This window comes from Papio anubis, chromosome 7 (assembly GCF_008728515.1).
Source record: "Papio anubis isolate 15944 chromosome 7, Panubis1.0, whole genome shotgun sequence".
NCBI lineage: Eukaryota > Metazoa > Chordata > Mammalia > Primates > Cercopithecidae > Papio > Papio anubis.
The window spans coordinates 98,963,215-98,983,128 of record NC_044982.1 but is presented as its reverse complement, the minus strand read 5'-3'; the positions used below and the strand labels follow the sequence as shown (position 1 = coordinate 98,983,128).

General features: G+C 52.8%; 1 protein-coding gene across 2 annotated transcripts in view; it reads left to right on the top strand.

Annotated features, from left to right (window-relative positions):
- ZNF710 (zinc finger protein 710) overlaps positions 1-19,914 on the top strand; it is an 80,883-nt gene that overhangs the window by 38,940 nt on the left and 22,029 nt on the right. The window lies entirely within an intron of this gene.

Below are 19,914 nucleotides of genomic sequence, written 5' to 3'. Positions count from 1 at the left end.
GCCAGTGAAATTCTTTTCTTTTCTTTTTGTTTGTTTGTTTCTTTGTTTGGTTTTTAGAGATAGGGTCTCACTCTGTCACCCAAGCTGGAATGCAGCAGTGTGATCACAGCTCCAACATCTGGGCTCAAGTGATCTTCCCACCTCAGCCTCCAGAGTAGCTAAGACTACCAGCATGCACCATCATGCCTGGCTAATTTTTTTATTTTTTGTAGAGGTTGGGTCTCACTATATTGCTTATGCTGGTCTCAAACTCCCAGGCTTAAGCGATCCTCCTGCCTTGGGCTCTCAAAAGTGCTGGGATTGTAGGTGTGAGCCACTGGGCCTGGCCACCAGTGAAATTCTTTAAATTTTTTTCAAAACAAATGAAAATTTTGTTCACTTTAATATATTAAAATAACTCCATGCCACCTCCTCTGAAAGAGCTTCCCTGACCCCCCAGCCTCTCTAAGGCTGCCCCTCCTCTGTTCTTACACACCAAATTAAAATTGCCTGTTGCTCTCACAACACCGTAAGTTCTTAAGGGCAGGACTGAGTCTTGTGCACTGCTATCTCCCTAGGAACGCACAGGAGCTGGCTGGCACATGGTAGGTGCTCAAAAAGTATTTGTGGGATTTGCTTTTGTCAAATGGAAGCGCAAGGGTGATTTTATAGGCTGCTGGAGGCTAGGTTAAATATCTGCCCCATGCCTCTTTGTTTTTTATTTATTTATTTATTTATTTATTTATTTATTGAGACGGAGTTTTGCTCTGTTGCCCAGGCTTGAGTGCAGTGGCATGATCTCAGCTCACTGCAACCGCTGCATCCCAGGTTCAAGTGATTCTCTTGCCTCAGCCTCCCAGGTAGCTAGGATTACAGGCCCCCACTACTACGTCTGGCTTATTTTTGTATTTTTAGTAGAGACAGGGTTTCACCATGTTGGCCAGGCTGGCTCGAACTCCCGACCTCAGGTGATCCACCCGCCTCAGCCTTCCAAAGTGCTGGGATTACAGGCATGAGCCACCGCACCCGGCCCCTATGCCTCTTTGTATTTTCCATGCCCCTCTTCTCTCCAGCCTGCTTGTTGGGTTCTGAGGCCCTCCTGGGGCCTGTTCCAAGAAATAACAGCCTTTTCCAGATAAAGATAGCAAAGGAAGCGTTTTCTTTCCCTGATCCATGTGTCTCCCCGCATCCCCTCCAGGCAGCATTAGGTTGGCCCCAAGCACCTCAGGGCTCTGTACTGGTCCTCGTCGCTTTATGATCCCAGCCCACACCACTGAGCTCGGCACAGACTGAGTGCTCAATAGATGAGTAAGGTTGAGACTCGCTCAATCAATCAGTCAATAAACCAATCAGTCTTCCTCCACTCAGCCTCTCTGCTCCCAGGCATTTCTCATTATCTAGCGTTTGGATGATCAGAAGGAAAAAGGAGCCTTTGCGTAAAGGTGACCCCATTTCAGGTTTCCTCATGACTCGATAGGTACTGAGAGACAGCAGGAGAAGGGAAGACAAAGAAGGGGGACGGGGAACACTCACCTGTGAGCGCAGAGGGACATTTTGGGAGACACTCGGTCACTAGACTGAGGGCTGTGTGTGGGCATTTGCTGGCACTATCTGGTGTGTAACTAAGGCCCAACCAGGAAGGACAGGAAATCTAAATCCAGGTCAGGGCACGTATATTGCACGTAGTCTTTGGGTCTTGGCTAACTCAGGAAGGTGCTGGTCTGCAGTGACCCGTGATGTGAGAACACGCCTCAACGTCCACAGAGGCCCTCCCTTGTGAGTGACATAGACCCAACAGCTGGTGGCCTGTAAAAAGAGCCAACCCACCCGCTCACCCTCCTGGAGTGAGGGCCCAGCCTGAGCAGGCGGCAGGCTTCCTTGGAGCAGTCCCTCGAGGGGACAGTCCATCCCAGGGCTGACTCAGAATGTCCTTTACCCCACACATCCACCGGGGACCGAGCACCTCCTGTGTGCAGGCAGCCGGAGAACCAGGTGGACATGGCCCAGGCAGGGTGAGTTGCCATGGCTTTCACCTCCAGCCAGAGGAGCTGTCTCACTGAGACCCCTCTCATCTGCCCCCCGCTACCTGGTTAAGGGCCCAAGGGCTCTGAGAGAGGAGACCTGCGGGCACCCAGAGGTCCAAGCTGCCTTTGGAGACCGATCCTTGTGCACAGCATCACAGGCTGTCTCCCTTGGCTCACCCAGGACCCTATGGGAGGAGGCCACAGCCGGGCAGCCAGGGCAGGGAGCAGCCGACCCTGTAATAAAGCTGATGGGCACTGGCCTGTGGTGCCCCTGGAGAGGGAGCACTCCCCTTGGGGGTGTAGCCTGTTTGGGGGAAGCCTTTACAGCAGCTCTTTGATGTTTCTCCAGTGGAACTGAATTTATTTTTTGTACTTTTAGGAATTAACTTGCAGTGCTCAGCCTCTCCCTCCCCAGAAAGGAGAGAAGGAGAAAAGAAGAAAGGGTTTGCATTGTCACCGTGATTGGCACCGCCTGTGAATGAGGGGTCACTGCTTCAGGCTGCTCCTTTTCAAGCACGCCTTTCTCCCCTGCACGCTGCATTCACGCTAGAACATTCTTTCTTTCAAAGCTTCTGTCTTTCTCTCCCCCACCTTTTGTGTCTCTGCCTTCCTTCCCTTCACTTTTGCCTTTCATTCCGAGCCCTCACCACCTCCCTTGGGGTTCACTCTCTTCTCCCTCTCTTTTTTCCCCTTTTTCTTCATCTTCTATTCAGTTCCTTTTTTTCCCTCTTGCCTCTCTCTCTCTTTTAAATTTCTTTTTTCTTTTTCCTTTTGAACAGTGCTTCTGTTTTCAAGGGAAGAGACCAGTAGAGAAGTGGGTTTATTTGAGGAAGGGAGAATAGTTTTTTTCTCCGTTGTTCTAAATGTGTAAAACAACAACAACAAAAACAAAAAAAAACCTGTTGAAGGCACTGTTTTCTTTTAGGCTCCTGCTTTAAAGAGGGAAGAGTGTTTGGGGGTCTCCACCAGCTGGAGGGGCCTGTTTGTCACACAGGAGGAGTCCTGAGTGGGTCAGCAGGGATAGGTGACTGAAGGCCTGGGGTGGGACTGGCAGGATCTAGACATGGCCTTGGGATCCCTCCCTTCTGCCTGGCCCAATATGGGGCTCGAGGTGAGGGTGAAGGCAGAGGTGGATGTGGTCCCATGGGCCTCCCCACTCTGGCAGAGCCTGGTGTCACCATTCCCTGCCGAGGAGGGCTAAGTGGCGTCCGTGTGAACATGACGCAGGGGCTGAATGTGAGGAAGGGGGCCAGTCCACAATACACAGGCTGGACCGATGGCTGAGCTGGATAGCCCTCACCAAATAAGGGGCCTACCACCTTGGGTTTGGCAGCCTGTGTTGACACATCCTTTGTGGCAGGGACGCATGTGTCCCACGCATCAGAGGGATTTTAAAATGTCACTTGGGAGCTACAGAGAATATTCACTCAGGTTTTCCTAAATTATCCAAACAGAACAGTTTGATTCTTTCCCTGTAGGCCTCTTTATTTTTCTTTAAACCTGTGGAAACGAACCTCTTCTGAGAGCCGACATACGCTTGTCAATCAGGCGTGTGCGTATGCCTGGTTAGCACATTTACTTTACCTGCTAAGCGGTGGCTCCTCTCCTGTGTGCGTGGGTCAGTGGATAGGACCGCAGCAAGGCCTCCACTTTCTACATCCCCAGGGGCCACCAGTCGCTGTGGTCTGAGGAGTAAAGGTGGCCCTGCCTACTCTTGAGGTGTGTTTATACCTGTGTAGGCCAAACCCCCGCACTGTGTCACACTTCCACATTACAATCACTGCTCCCTCCCCCGGAGTGCCTTTCTTCTGTTAATCCGCCTGCTGAACTCCTACACAACCTACAAAACCTTGCTCAGGTGCCACCTCCCCCTTTGACTCCCCCACATAGACTTAATCACATCTCCCTTTATCCACCTTCTGGGAGTTGTATGTCATAGCTATCAACTCACAAAGGTGATCATCCATTTACTGTGGCTGCTGGAGGGCGGAGACTGTTGTCTTCATCTCTCTAGCTCCTAGGAGAATGGCGTGCTGTCTGTGTTTGCCAGGCAGAAAAGCCTTGCAAAACCTCAGTCACTCTACAGTGACCTCAGGGCTTGAGCCTGGTCAACTGGAACAGCAGAAAAAAGGAAGCTGGAAATGGCAGATGGCTTCAAGGACACGAGCCATGGAGAGGTTAGACAGTGACGGCTGACAGGTTTGCCGTCTAGGAACCGTTGCGGACCTGGGTAAGGGTGCAGCTCTAGTGAGGTCAACACTGAGGTGAGCACCGAAGCCATGAGAGATGGTTTCTCTGAGGGAGCCCACTCAGGCCAAGGCCTGAGCCCAGGGGCCGCTGGGATGCAGGAGGCCAAGGAGTGGGCCGAGGTAGAGGGTGGTGGTGCGTGGCCTGGGAGCCCAGAGAGGGTTGTGTTGCTGCCAGATGAGGAGGAGGCCCAGCTCAAAGCTCCTGTGTTTGGCAAAGGGCTGCCACGTTCCAGAGGACAGTTGAACTCTGGTGGAGGGGACAGATATCATAGAGTAGAGCTTGAGGAGGTGATGGAGGACATAGATCTGGCCCCAGTTCAGGGGGTGGAGAGAAAACAAGAAATTGGACATTGCCAGGGTTGCAGCGGGCTGTGGTGCAGGCAGGGAGACTAAGTGTGCATGAAAGCTTTGAGCTGAAGGCCGGAGAGGGAAGAGACACGAGGGAGCAGGGGCCAGGTCTCTTCGGGAGGACCTACCTGCATGTCTGGGCACATTTCTGCCCTGCAGAAGGGGCACGTCGGGCAGTGGGCCTGGAAGACCCTGGCTACCTCCTCAGAGCACAGAAGAAGGGACCTGGTCACACTCTGGGTCCCCCAGGGCCACAGAGAAAGCTTGTGGGGCTCCCGTCCAGCCAGGGTTCCCAGGGGCCCCAGGAAAAACCATGGTCTCTGGGGGGGCACAGGGCTCTCTGCAGGAGGAAGCTCCCTCTGGGAGGGAGCCCTGAGATGTGAGTGGCCTGGGCTATGTGAGATGAGGGCTCCAGGCCCAGGTGTGCTGGCACAAGCCATCAGGCCTGGAGGTGTGGCCGGCAGGACCCTCCCAAGGCAGAACCCTGTGTGCCCTTCCTCCTGCGCACCCAGCTCAGTGCCTGGCCCATAGTAGGTGCTTCATGAATGTTTGCTGAAGTGTGAATTGCATGTGTCGTTAACAGATGTAGAGTGGAAACAGTACAGCTCACAGCCAAGTGCTGTGTAAATTGTAAAGCCTCATGCAAATGGGAGTCCTATTGCTTCCCCACCCCCCCCCAGAGCACAGGGCCTCAGGGAAGGAGCCATATCCTCCCCAGGGAAGACTGGAGGAGGGCGGAGGGATAAGTCAGTGCCAGGTACAGAGGGCGGCAGGAGAAGAAAGGGCTAGTGACAGGAGAAGAAAGGGCTAGTGACCAAGCCAGACACCTAGACGGGTGGGGACAGCGAGCCCACTCATCAGTCGTGACCAGACCCAGGTAGAGGAAGATTGTCAGTCGGATGTGGAAATGAGGGAGGTGGATCTGAAGTCCCAGATGGTGCTGAGTCCCTACTATGTGCAAGTTGGGTGCTAACACCCACTTCCCAGGAGGAGGGTCTGGGGCTCCAAAAGGGTTGGGGAAAAAGCTGTCCTCCCTTTGGGTCTGGGTGACCAAGACAAGATGAACTGTGGGTAAAGGTAGCAGGGACTCTGCTTATCTAGGGACATTTGGGATTTATGCTCCAAGAGAGGGATCAGAATGGCTTTGGGGCAGGCACCATAGAGATTTGAGCCTGGGCCCAGGGGAGGAGGCCACCACTGCTCTTCCTGGCCCCACCTGCTTCTCAGGATACTACTAGCAACCCGGAAGCTGCCAGGGCGGGCCTGCCTGACCATCAGGTTTTTCCGGTTTGGGCAAGAACATCTCCTTACACCCATTAAGACGCCCACCCACAGCTGAGCTGGCCTAGAGATGGAAGGGGGGTTGGAGGCGGGTGGGGACAGGACGAGGGTCTGAGTTTGTGAACAGGCTTTAGTAGCAGGCATGTTTCTGGGGCCCCAGTTTCCCAGGTGGCAGGGGACCTAGCAGTCAATTCCCCACTGAGAACTGGCATCAAGGAGTCCAGCTCCTCCAGTAGCTACCGTGTGGCCCCAAGCGAGCTGCCGAATGCTAATAATAGCAGTAAACACCATAGGCGTGCCAGGTTCTGCTTTCAGCACTTTACATATTTTAACTGGTAAGGCAGGTGCTCTTGGTACCACCCCACTTTAGTAAGGAGAAAGAGTCATGCCGTTGGGAAGTAGCAGAGGATGCAAACTCAGGCCTTCAACTCTAGAGTCTGGATCTAAACCGGTGCTTCGAAACCTGGTGGTTTTTTTTTAAAGTCCATTTCTAAGCCTCACAGACTAATACTTTATCAACCTGGCTCAGATGTCACAGCGTTGTCACATTGCTATACAAGTTTCTTTTCTCTTTCTTTCCCTCCTTCCCTCCCTCCCTCCCTCCCTTCCTTCCTTCCTTCCTTCTGTCTTTTTTTTTGACAGAGTCTTGCTCTGTCACCCGGCTGGGGTGTAGTGGCGCAATCTCAGCTCACTGCAACCTCCATCTCCCGGGTTCAAATGATTCTCCTGCCTCAGCCTCTGAGTAGCTGGGAGTACAGGGGTGCACCACCGCACCCGGCTAATTTTTGTTTTTTCTAGTAGAGGCGGCGTTTCACCATGTTGGCCAGGCTGGTCTTGAACCCCTGACTTCAAATGATCCACCCATTTCGGCCTCCCAAAATGCTGGGATTACAGGCGTGAGCCGCCACGCCCAGCCAAGTTTCTAAGACTTCCCTTATCTATTTGGAAGCAGTGCCAGAGCTCGAGGGCCATGCTGCGAGGAGCAATGTTCTAAAGCTAGTAACCTTTCTGTGCCTCAGTTTCCATATTTGTAAAACAGGGTGATGGCACCAGTACCAACCATAGACTGCAGTCAGGATTAAATGACACACTGTACTGAAAGTTGGCCAGGCTGGCACTGTCACTCTCAGGGCAGCCAGCCAGTCTGTGAATGTCAGGTTTTGCCATCAGGAATAAGAGCCCACGCAGGTGCTGCCCATTCAGATGCCAGTGCAGAACCTGGCAGGGAGTGTCCCATGACCTCATGCCTGGGAAGGGCTTTGTAAACTGTAGAGGGCTGTGGCTGTGTGAGCAGGCCTGCTCATTCTCTTGCCCAGCCTGTCTTTCGGAGTTCCAGAAGATCTTGTGTTTCCTTCTTCACTTTGGCACCCAGAGCTGGGGGCATTTGAAGGAGGGAACCCACCAAGGCTCCCAGGGGCAGGCCCTGAGTACTTCAGAGCCAGGACACAGCCCAGCCTGTCCTTGTGTCAGCACAGGGAGGAGGGTGACTCTTGTCTCCTGGCTGTACACACATGAGTGTGTGTGGGCTTCACACAAGAAGCTTCTGGGCGTTTTGGTTTCAGGGGTTGGGGCTAGCACGGGGCGGGGTGGGGGTCCCATTCTTGGACCTGGCCCTTCCTCTGTGACCCATCTGAGCTGCGTTTGTTTGCTGAGGAGTGGGTCATTCCAGCTGGCAGGAGTGTGATCCCAGAAAGAGGTTATCTACACTCTGATGAGGAGAGTTGGATCTTGTACCTCATTTAGGAATGCGGTCTTCTGAGCTACCTGGATGAGTTGTAAAATTTCAGAAAAGAGGTAGCATCTGTGATGAGACTTCTAGAGGCCCACAGAAGATGCCTTCCCACCTCTCCAGCGTCCTCCTCAGGTGGAGCCCAAGGGACCCTCACAGCCCCACAGGCACTGGGGTTGAGACTGCCCATTTCCTGGCAATCCAGGGGCTCCCATGTGGACAATGGACTTAAGCTAGAACCTTCTGTGGGACCGGGTCCATTCCCAGCATCTCTGTCCTTCCTCACACCTGATTTCATTACTTTTTCCAAGTGTTCATCCTTTCCCAACTCCTTCATGGGGTTTAGATATTTTTAGTGATAGTGAGAACATGCCACATATTGAGGGGCCCTGGGTGACTCATATTGTATGTGTACATATATTGTGGTGTAAAAGCTAAAACTGACCATTTATCAGAAGCCAGCCCCCAGCTCCAGGTGTATCCCCTTGCATTATCTTATTGAATCTTCTTCCCCATCCTGTGGGGAAGGCAGCTGTTACCCCCATTTTACAGTTGAGAAAAAAGAGGCCCTGAGAGATGAAGCAACTTGCCCAACACAGTACAGCAAAGAGGTGGCCATGCCAATTCTAGAGCTTCCCATTGCTGAGGGGCCCCACCCTGCCTCCATGGCCTGCCCCAAGGGGCCTCAACCCCACAGGCAGTCGCACCCCAGGCAGAGGGGACGGAAACCCTCACACTACTAGTCACGGCCAGGCATTTGCTAGTTTTATTATCATCCCCTCTGCTAAAGTCACTTTCGCCCTTGGGTCACACATGCATTTGAATTCCAGCATCTGGGACACATGGCCCAGAGCCCACCACCCTGCAGATAGGGCTTCCAAGCTCCTACAGGTCATCCTCTGTGATCCAGATTGGAGAGGAAACTAGTTCCTGCTCTGGGCTGAGCCGACCATGTTGGGTACCCTCCCCACTGACATCCATGGTCCTGCCCTCGAGACCCTCTTCTGTCTCTCCTTCCCAGGCCCCACTGTCCTCTGGTTCTCCTCCCGCCTCTCCTCTATCCTGCAGCCAACAGGCTGCCTTGGCCGCCTCCTCTGTGAGCTCCTGGTAATGTGCAGACCCAGGAGCTCCTGGCTGGGATGCCCATCATGTGGCTCCTGCCTTCTCTGAACCTCTTATCTGAGGCATGCATCTCCCTCCAGCTCGACTGCAGGGTCAAGTGTGGGTACCCGAGCTTCCACCCCTTGCATAGGTCCTACCCCTCGGCTCACTGCATGAAAGTATCGTTGTCAGGTGACTGAGGAAGGCATGGCTTTGTGCGCCACTCCTGCCTGCCTCTGGTGAGAGCCTGTGTGGATGGCCGCATGTGTCTGATGTCTGCGTGTGTACACTATCAGCTGATATGCTGCACCAGCCATCCCTCCCCTCAGGAGATACACGAAGGCATTACGTGAATGAGAGAGGCATTCTTTACTCCTCCTGGCATAAATCCGTACTCAAGCTGGGTGTGTGGGTGACTGCAAAATAAATGTTGATTACAGTAGTGGCTTCGGGAGGCAGCCACTGCCAGGGGCTCTGCTGGCATGGAGGCCCAGGGAGGAGTCATAACGCTGCTGTGAGAATGGAGAGGGCTTGTGCCCAGGCCATACTCTTCGCCTGCCCTCAGACCTCAGCACCTTCCCTACCTCCTGCGCTTCTGTCCGCTTTCCCTTCCTTTCTCCATCCCGTGCTTCCAGCCTGGGCAGGCCCTCCTCTCTGGCTGGGTCTACGGGGGAAGGGGTCTTCCTAACCAGCTTCTCCCTTCTCTAGACCTCCCCGTACCCCTCCACCCAACCTTTCGGTAATAAACACCACAGATCATACTCATTTGTCTAATGGGCTCAGTTAAACCCCCTAACAACTCCAGGAAGTGAGAACCATTATCTCATGCCACAGATGAGGAGACTGAGGCACACACAGACCAAGGTGTGAGTGATGGGGCCAAACTGCATTCTGACTCTGTGGCCCCTGCCCTGAGTTTATCGCCTCCTAACGTGCCCATTTATATGGAAGAACATTCCTGATCCCTTAAATTTGTTTTTTTTTTTTTAAAGCACATTTATTTACTGCTATTTCCTATCTGATACTTTCCACTACTACTTTGTGGTTCTTAATCTTGTCTCTAGCCAAATTGTGAGGTCCTGAGACTGGGGATCTTTGTGCCTCACCAGCACCCAGCACCAGCCTGGCTGGATGATCTGAACAATAATAATAGCAGTCGCACAGGCCAGGGCACCGTGGCTCATGCCTGTAATCCCAGCACTTTGGGAGGCCGAGGTGGGGAGATCACTTGAGGTCAGGAGTTGGAGACCAACCTGGCCAACATGGTGAAACCCCATCTCTACTAAAAATATAAAAATTAGCCGGGTGTGGTGATACACACCTGTAGTCCCAGCTACTTGGGAGGCTGAAGCAGGAGAATCTCTTGAACCTCGGAGGCAGAGGTTGCAGTGAGCCAAGATGGCACCACTGCACTCCAGCCTGGGCGACTCAGCCAGACTCCGTCTCAAAAAAAAAAAAAAATTAGCAGTCACTCCCAGTAACTGGGTCCTTACTATACACCAGCCCTTATGAAACACGTCATTTCCTTTATGTCCTTGATCTTAAAAGCACAGGCAGACTAGGAGTGGTGGTTCACACCTGTAATCCCAGCACTTTGAGAGGCTGAGGTGGGCGGATCACCTGAGGTCAGGAGTTCAAGACCAGCCTGGCCAACATGGCAAAACCCCGCCTCTACTAAAAATACAAAAATTAGCTGGGTGTGGTGACGTGTGCCTGTAATCCCAATTATTTGGGAGGCTGAGGCAGGAGAATCGCTTGAACCAGAGAGGCAGAGGTTGCAGTGAGCTGAGATGGCACCACTGCACTCCAGCCTTGGCAACAGAGTGAGACTTTGTCTCAAAATAATAATAATAATAATAAATTAATTAATTAATAAAAGCAGAGGCATTTAAGTTAGACCCAACTCCACTTATTCTCTGGTGTACCCGGTGACCGTGGGTGAATCGCTCAACTCCTGTGCCCTGGTGTCCTCCTCTGTTAATAGGTTTTGTTGTCAATATTACGTGCTATATAAAAATGATCTCAATAGGCACAACTCCAGGCTGAAAGGAAGGGCACAGTGATTAGACCCTTCTCCTGTCACTATACAGACAAAGAAACCAAATCCCAGGGAGGAGGTTGAGACACTTGCCTGAGGGTGTACAGCTCCTAAGTGGCAGAGCTGGGGGTGGAGGACAGGTCTGCTGGGCTGAGAACCATGTACCCCTCCCTCCTACCACCTGCAGAGGAAGGGGCCGTCCTTCCCCGTTTCCTCCTCACCTCTGCTGCTTCTCATCTCCCCCTCCTCAGACCCTGCTGTTGGGGTCCAGGAGGTGCTGAGCCAGCCTTTTAGTGGAGGACTACCAATACCATACCCTCCTCCCTGGCCTGATCCCTGGCGCAGCAATACTTCTCACCTGCAGCCAGACACTCACACAGCTCGAGGGCTCCTGAAGACCTAGGGCCCCTTTCTTTATCCCCATGTGACATTTTTTTCTCGCAGGGGATCTCTTCTCTTGGTCATTTTGAGATGCTGGGGCCACAACCATAATCGGTTTGCTTCATTTTCTGCAGTCAGTCTCCATTCCCGGATCTTTGTTTCTCCTGTCATTTCTGATCACTCGAGATTAAACACAGCAATAGAGAAGCCAGGAGGAGGCTGAGCTAAGGAGGACTTGGAGTGATGTGACCTCACTCCTCCCAAGAACACAGGAAGAAGAGGAGTAAATGGGGAAGAATGTGATTATAATCGGCTCCAATCCTGCTTTTATCTTTTACTGGCTCTGTGACTTAGACAAATCATAGCTTCTCTAAGCCTCAGTTTGCTCATCTGTAAAATGAAAATTAAAATGGCTATCTTGGGCTGGGTTCGGTGACTCACGCCTGTAATCCCAGCACTTTGGGAGGCTGAGGTGGGCTTATCATCTGAGGTCAGGAGTTCGAGACCAGCCTGGCCAACATAGTGAAACCTCATCTCTACTAAAAATACAAAAAAACTAGCCAGGTGTGGTGGCGCATGCCTGTAATTCTAGCTACTCAGGAGGCTAAGGCAGGGGAATCGCTTGAACCAGGGAGGCGGAGGTTGCAGTGAGCTGAGATCGTGCCACTGCACTCCAGCCTGGGCAACAGAGAGAGACTCTGCCTCTTAAGATAATAATCATAAAAATAAAATAAAATAAAACGTCCATCTCCCTGGGACAGCCTGTCTCTTGTGCCTGGTCCATAATATGAGCTCAGTAAATGATCCCTGAAAAGAAATTAGAAAGAGCTGGCAACCTTTCATTCTGCCTTAAACTTGGGGCACAGAGACATGGGTGGGAAAGCCCGTGAATTTTGCTTCCTTTACTCAGAGGCAATTTAGGAACATAGAAGAGTGAATTGTGGAGAATTGGTGAACCTCACCATCCTGTTTGGAGTGAGGGAGCTGCGCACCCTGAGCATTTGTTGGGTGCCTCACCCTGGGGCCAGGCCCTGTGTCTCATTCACACAATGCAAGGTAGGGCCTGAAGAGGCAGCATGGGGCGGTGAATGGTTGGGTTTCCCTGGACAGCAGTGAACTCCTTTTTTTTTTTTTTTTTTTTTTTTGAGACATGGTCTAACTCTGTCACCCGGGCTGGAGTGCAGTGGTGTGATCATGGCTCACTGCAACCTTGACCTCCCAGACTCAAGCCATCCTCCCAGTCAGCCCCCCAAGTAGCTGTTACTACAAGCACGTGCCATATGGCCTGTTAATATCTTGTAGAGATGGGGTTTCACAATGTTGCCCAGGGTGGTCTCGAACTCCTGAGCTTAAGTGATCCTCCCGCCTTGGCCTCCCAAAGTGCTGGGATTATAGTTGTGAGCCACTGCGCCAGTCAGCAGTGAATTCCTGCCTGGGGCTGGTCATGGGGGATTTCTGCACCTGGCCACCCTCTGTTCTAGATCCTGCCCTTGCTTCATCCTGAGGGGGTGCTGGCTTCTCCCCTATCCTGAACTCAGGGAAGCAGGGCCAGACTCTCTGGGATGCCTCTTCCCAGGGAGCTCCCCCAACACATACTTCCCACCCTTGTGTTTTCTTCCTCCCCTCCCTAGGTGAGGTCAATAGAGAAGCTTCCCTGTGGCAGGCAGGGGTCCATTCTGGGGTTTGTCTCCCCTCTCCTGGCCCCCGTGGGGAGTCTGACCCTTAGAGATGACCGAGAGAGAGAAGGCCAGGACTGATCTGGAGAAGCCCTGGCTGATGGAATGGGGTTTCTTTTTCCCTCCTTTCTTCCTTCTTTTCTTTTTTATTTTTAAGCAAGAGATAAATAAATGTCACCCTGAGATGACAAGAGAACATTGAAGGAGATAAAAGGAGAGTAAAAGGAGCGAGAGAGCAGAGGCAGAGGACAGAGGGGGATTTGGACTGTACACTGCGATGAGGGGAGAGATGAAAGAGGGAAGAAAGAGATGAGATGGGAAGGCAGGACCGAGTGGCGGAGCGGAGGATGGGGTTGCCACGGAAACCGAAGGAGGGGAGGAATGGAGGGAGAGGAAGATGGGATGGAGAAGGCGGAGGGTTTGGTGCAGGAGGGGTCTGAGGCAAGGCTTGGTGAGAGGGAAGGGAAGCCATGAGGGGCTCCCAGGTGTGAATTAGGCCCCGGTGTGGGAAAACAGGTTGGCAGGGGAGGAAGACAAGACCCAGAAAGCCCATCCCTGACAGCTGAGGTAGAGAGGGCTGGGTCTCAGCCCTGGGCCTGCTCTATCCTGCCTGCGGGGGACTGCCTCAGTTTCCACGTCTGTATAGTGGAAATGGTACGTCCCATCCCAGAGGACTGCCCCGAAGGCTAGAAATGGTGTGCTTTCATCCCAGGCCCTGATGAAGTTCAAGCCCAGTGAATGGTCCTATTGTTACTTCCTTTGATCCTTATCTTTGTCCCCTTGAACTTGTGAGCTGAAGTTGTGTCTGTTTTTCCCGTTACATAAAGCTGGTGGTCTCTGGGTCCGGGATAGTGTACTTGTTTGGGGAACAGATGTGCTTCTTTGCTTCCGGACTTGGAGGAAAGATGTGGAGCCCTCTGGAAACATGAGGCCTGCTGTCCCTCCCCTTCAGAACAGGAACTGGCCCTAAAGCTCGGGGGAAAAGAGGTGGGCAGGGTCTATCTGGCTGCTGTCCAAAGCTGGGCTTAGCAAGGGGCCTCTTTTTTCTTTGCCCTTGAATATGGGTGTTCTCAAAAGGGCAACAATTTATTCTATCTGTGTACTCTGCTAGGGATGCAGTAGTGCGCAAACAGGCAAGGTCTCTGCCCTTGGAGAGTGTAATCTAACTGGGATGTCAGAATCTAACTGGGATGGTAGCTATTAGGCAAGTAATTCTATAAATAAATAAATCATTAACAAATGATTAAAAGTTACAATAAGGTCCAGGAAGGAAAAGTATGAAACTTGAGACTGCTCAGGACCTGGGGTCTAGACCTGGTCAGGGTGGGGCACGGGGTCAGGGCAAGCTTCCTGAGGAAGTGATACCTGGGCTGAAAGCTGAAGGGAGACGAATGAGGAAGAGCATTCCAGGTAGGGGACAGCATGTGTGAAGAGGTCAAGTGCAGGCGAGGTCTATTAAAGAACATGGATGAAGTCCGTGTGGCTTCACATGGAGGGAGGGGACAGCACGCTGTGGACTTGTCATGGAGGCAGGGACCAACCAGGCAAGTTCTGGAGGCCTTTGGTGAGATGTTTGGCTTGATTGCAAGAGCAATGGGAGGTGACTGGGATGTAGAGCAGGTGGGATGTCGTGACTGATTGGTACAAGCACAGGGCTTGCTTCAGTCTTCTCTCTTTTGACTGACTATTAGCATCCTAGGGCAAGAGACAGCTATGTGGCAGAACTCTTGAGAGCTCAAAACATTTCCTTCAGGTGGGTTGAATGGTGGAAATTCCTTGCCCCATACAATCTCCTGTGCACACCTTCACGGCCTCCAGACAGTAGAAGGTAAACACCCTGGTGGGAGAGCCTGGGTTGGGGGGTGACCCTCATGTTTGACATGGATGGAAGGAAACACAAGGAGTCAAGAGCTCCAGAGGCATGGTGGCTCATGCCTGTAATCCCAGCACTTTGGGAAGCCGAGGCGGGCAGATCACCGGAGGTCAGAAGTTCAAGACCAGCCTGGGAAACACGGTGAAACCCCATCTCTACTAAAAAAATACAAAAATTAGCCAGGCATGGTGGTGCACACCTGTAATCCTAGCTACGTGGGAGGCTGAGGCAGGAGAATCGCTCTGCTACTGGAGGTTGCAGTGGGCCAAGATCACACCACTACATTCCAGCCTGGGCAACAGAGCAAGGCTCCATCTAAAAAAAAAAAACAAAATGGCCAGGCACAGTGGCTCACGCCTATAATCCCAGCACTTTGGGAGGCCGAGGCGGGTGGATCTCCGGAGGTCGGGAGTTTGAGACCAGCCTGACCAACATGGAGAAACCCTGTCTCTACGAAAAATACAAAAAAAATTAGCTGGCCGTGGTGGCTCATGCCTGTAATCCCAGCTACTCTGGAGGCTGAGGCAGGAGAATCGATTGAATCCGGAAGGCAGAGGTTGCGGTGAGCCAAGATCACACCACTGCACTCCAGCCCAGGCAACGAGAGCAAAGCTCAGTCTCAAAAAAAATATATGTATATCAAGAGCTCCAGATTAGTCCTCACTGAGGGGTAGGGGCCTTGGGGTCTTTGTTTCCATATCTGTAAAATGATGGCATTGGACAGGAGAGTCCCCAAAGTTCCTTTCAGCCCTGCCGGCGAAGATTCTAAGACCCACAGCCAAAGTGGCTGAAGCAAAGGGTCTTCAGCAAGGCCACCATCCTGCCATGGGAGAGCCAAGCGTCCCTCCCTTGCTGTAAAGAAACACGCATGCATTTACTGGGCATGTGAGCTTCGAGGTGGGAGGATCAGGCCCATGGCTTCTGGGATCCTGGTGTCTTCAGATCACAGGCGGCGCATTACTCCTGTACTTAGCATCAAAGAAAAGCTACCATGGGCTTTTTATGCAGCTCTGCAGGCAGCTCAGCATTTGCCCACAGTAATTTGTGCAGCAGACGCCCTGTTAGTTTAGGCAGGCTCATTTCTATAAGAACCAGAGGCCCACCCAACTCACCTCAGGGCTAATGGGGGTTGATTTCCAGCGAGGGTCCCCCAGGCTAGGAGCAGGGGCCGGGCACCATCTGGAATTCAGGTGCCTTCTGGGACCAGCGTTCCCTTGGGCTCTCCTCAGACACCCACTCCGCCACCACCACTTGCCCAGGCTCTCTGCCCCTTTGCGTTTTGGCCTCACTCTACCCCATGGCGCTCCTTTGTGTGTTCTTTGCCCGTCTGCTCCTGTGGCTGATGGACGACTGAGGCTTAATGCAGAGCCATGTTTCCAAGAGAGGAAAGTTTGGCTCAAGTTCTTTCAGGGGATGGGGAGGGCCAGGCCATAGGTCTGGGCCCAACTTCTGTATGAACTGCCCTAGATGGTGGGGGTATGCTATGCTTGGAGGTATGCTATGCTATGCCAGGGGTGGAAGTGGGGCAGCTGCCATCAGGGGAAGGTGAGGAAGAAGGCACCTGGTGTGGGGAGGGGCCTCCCGCTTGATTCACCAGGCAAGGCCAGGTCACTGAGAGTATGCGTCAACTCTTGCTAATTAATTTCAAGAGGCCGGGCACGGTGGCTCACGCCTGTAATCCCAGCACTTTGGGAGGCCAAGCTGGGTGGATCACTTGAGCCCAAGAGTTTGAGACCAGCCTGGGTAGCTTGGCGAAACACCGTCTCTACTAAAAAATCCAAAAATTAGCCAGGCGTGGTGGCGCACTCCTGTAGTCCCAGCTACTCGGGAGGCTGAGGCACGAGAATCACTTGAACCCAGAAGGTGGAGATTGCGGTGAGCTGAGATCCTGCCACTGCACTCCAGCCTGGGTGACAGAGCAAGACTAAATAATAATAATAATGATTTGGAGAATCAGAATCACTTGAGAAGCCTCTAGAAAATCCTGTGTCCAGGCCCTGAACCCAGAGATTCTGGTTTAACTGGTCTAGAGTGAGACCCTGGTATTGGCGTTCTAATCAAACAATACCAGTTCTGGAACTCTGTGGACCCAGGGTCTCTGTCTTCACAAGAGTTTGTGTCTGAGAAGTCACATCAAAATAGTTCAGGCCTTGCCGTGGGGGCCCCACTCCTCATTTCCTTGGGTTTTAGGGTCACTGTGACCTCTTAGAGGAGGGAGATCCTCACACAGGGGCCACCCTGTGGCAGTCAGGCCCACCTCAGCCCTCAGCTTATAAAAGCAGAGGCGTGGCTCCCAGGTCAGGTGTAGGTGCACCTGGGCCTGGGGGATGGATCAAGAGAGCTACCATTGTCAGAGCAGGCCCTGTAGGAGGGGCTCTCTCTCCTGGGAGGGCGTCAGGTGAGAAAGCACTCAGAGCTCCTGGGCCTGAGCTCCTGGAGACTCTGCCATTAGGGGAAGGCAAGGAAGAAAGTACCTGGGGTGGGAAGGGCCTTCTGGCTTGATTCACCAGACAAGGTCAGGTCACTGAGAGTGTGTCTGTTCTTGCTAATTAATTTGGAGAGGCCCTTCCCTATGCTGCCTGGAGACTACCCCAATGAGGAGGCAGGACTGTCCTGGGAGTGAGGTGCACAGAGAAGAGCAAAGCCTTGGTAGAACTCTCAGGCAAGGATTTCCCTCTCCATTTCACTTACGGCATTCAATCCTGGTCCCTTGGTGACTGTCAGCTTCCTTCTCTTCCCTTTTCTGTACCCTGGTGTCTTTCTCTAGAGACACTCCCCCGCTGGGCCCCCTCTGTTCCTCTGCAGTCACTGTCCTATAGGGGTGGCCTGGCTGTTGGGGGAGATGATCCACAGTGTGATCGTATCAGTCAGGGTTCTAGAGAGAAATAGGACCAGTAGGAGATACTATATATATGTGTGTGTATATATATATACACACACACACACACACACATATATATATACACAGAGAGGTCTCTTTTAAGGAATTGGCTCCTGTGATTGTGGGGGCTGGCAAGTCCAAAATCTGCAGGGCATACCCGGGGGCTGGAAACTCAGGCAAGATTCATATGTCAAGGCAGAATTCTTTCTCTGGGAAACCTCAGTGTTTGCCCTTAAGGCCTTCAACTGATTGTTTGATGCCCACCCACATTATGGAGGGTCACCTGCTTTTCTTAAAGTCAACCAATTGTAAATGTGGGTCACATCTACAAGATACCTTCATAGCAACATCTAGCTTAGCCAAGCACACAGCCGGGCACCATAGCTTAGCCAAGATGACGCATAAGATTTACCATCACAGTGATGATCTCAGGCTGGGAGAAGGGTCCTCATCCTGCCCTCGTGTACTTCAAGGGAGGCAGTGCCTGCACTAAATCCTCAAAGATGATGGGAAATTCACCCAGTTCAAGGGAAGGGCAGTCCTGCCAGGGCAATCAGCCTGTGCAGAGGCCCCGAGGTAGGGAACATCGGTGAGTTGGGGGCAGAGGGGCCATGGAGCCCGCCTGGGAGCCATCTTGGGCAGCAAATGAAGGCATGGGCAGTGCATCCCACCTACCAAAAGGCTGTGGGGGATGCAGGGCTGGAGACCTGCATTCTAGTCCTTGCTCCCTCACTGTCTCACTGTGTGACCTTGGACCATTCCCTTCCCCTCCCTGGGTCTCAGTTTCCTTATCTGTTAACAGGGCTGGGCACGGTGCGCATCACGGTGGTTTGTGGGTTGGTGGCCCTGTGTCAGGGGCCCAGCCACCAGAGGCAGGGCTCAGTGAATCTGTCCATAGAGAAAGGGGAAGCAAGGCAGAGACAGGATCCCAGGAGGAAGAGACTCTGGAGCTTCCTCTGCCCCTCCCCCGTGCGGGCAGCAGCTCCCTGGGCCCCTGGCTCCTGAGGCCTGTGGGCTGGGCAGAAGTGAGACTGTGGCAAGGGGCCCCGAGGTGTGCACAGGCCTCCCAGCTCTCGCTTCCTCTTCCCTTCTGCGCATGCGAGCAGAGTTTCCCTTGAAGCCTCCTGCGAGGAGGACAACAGGGGAAACCAAGAGGCTGGTTTCCTTAGGCGGTGAAATCCCATGCATGTTTTTCACAGCTGTGTACAGGCCTGGAACTTCCTCTTCTCCTCCCACCTGGTTACCTGTCCCACCCACTCCAGCTTCAGCCTCTTCAGCCCCAGGGCCCTGGACTCTGAGGGGCAAAAAGCCCAGAGTCACATCCTGGAGGACTTGAATGCCAGACCCAGGGTCAGGAGTCCCCTCCCTGCTCTTGCTCTGTTGGGTCCTGAACTGCCTCCATGGGACCCAGCCCTCAGTCCTGTCCCCACTCCACCCCCTTACTGCAGCCCCCACCTCCCAGAGATCCTGGTGCTTCATGTGGACTGATCTCATACAATTCAACTCCCCAAGGGTGAGAACTTTAATTTGCCACTTCTATGTACCCACAAGCAAGCACCTAATAGGTGCTTAGTAAATGTGCATTAAATCAGTGGCTCAGGCCGGGCGCGGTGGCTCAAGCCTGTAATCCCAGCACTTTGGGAGGCCGAGACGGGTGGATCACAAGGTCAGGAGATGAGACCATCTGGCTAACATGGTGAAACCCGTCTCTACTAAAATACAAAAAACAACCCCTGAGGGACGGTGGTGAGGAAGCCTGTAGTCCCAGTTGCACCGGGGAGGCTGGCGGGAGAATGGCGTGAACCCGGAGGCGGAAGCTGCTGTGAGCTGAGGATCGGCCGCACTGCCAGCCTGGGTGACAGAAAGCGAGACTCAAGATCTCAAAAAAAAAAATCAGTGGCTCAAGCCTGGCACAGTGGCTTATGCCTGTCATCCCAGCGCTTTGGGAGGCCAAGGTGAGAAGATCACTTGACCCTAGAAGTTCAAGACCAGCCTGGGCAACTTAGGAAGACTCCACCTCTACAAAAACAATGTAAAATTAGACAGGTGTGGTATCATATGCCTTTAGTCCCACCTACTTGGGAGGCTGAGGCGGGAGGATCGCCTGATCCCAGAAGTTTGAGGCTGCAGTGAGCTATGATGGCACCACTGCACTCCAGCCTGGACAACAGAGGAAGACCCATCTCTTAAAAAAATAAAAAGTCAGGCCGGGCGTGGTAGCTCACGCCTCTAATCCCAGCACTTTGGGAGGCCGAGGCGGGTGGATCACCTGAGGTCAGGAGTTCGAGACCAGCCTGGCCAACATGGCAAAACCTTGTCTCTATTAAAAATATAAAAAAATTAGCCGGGCATGG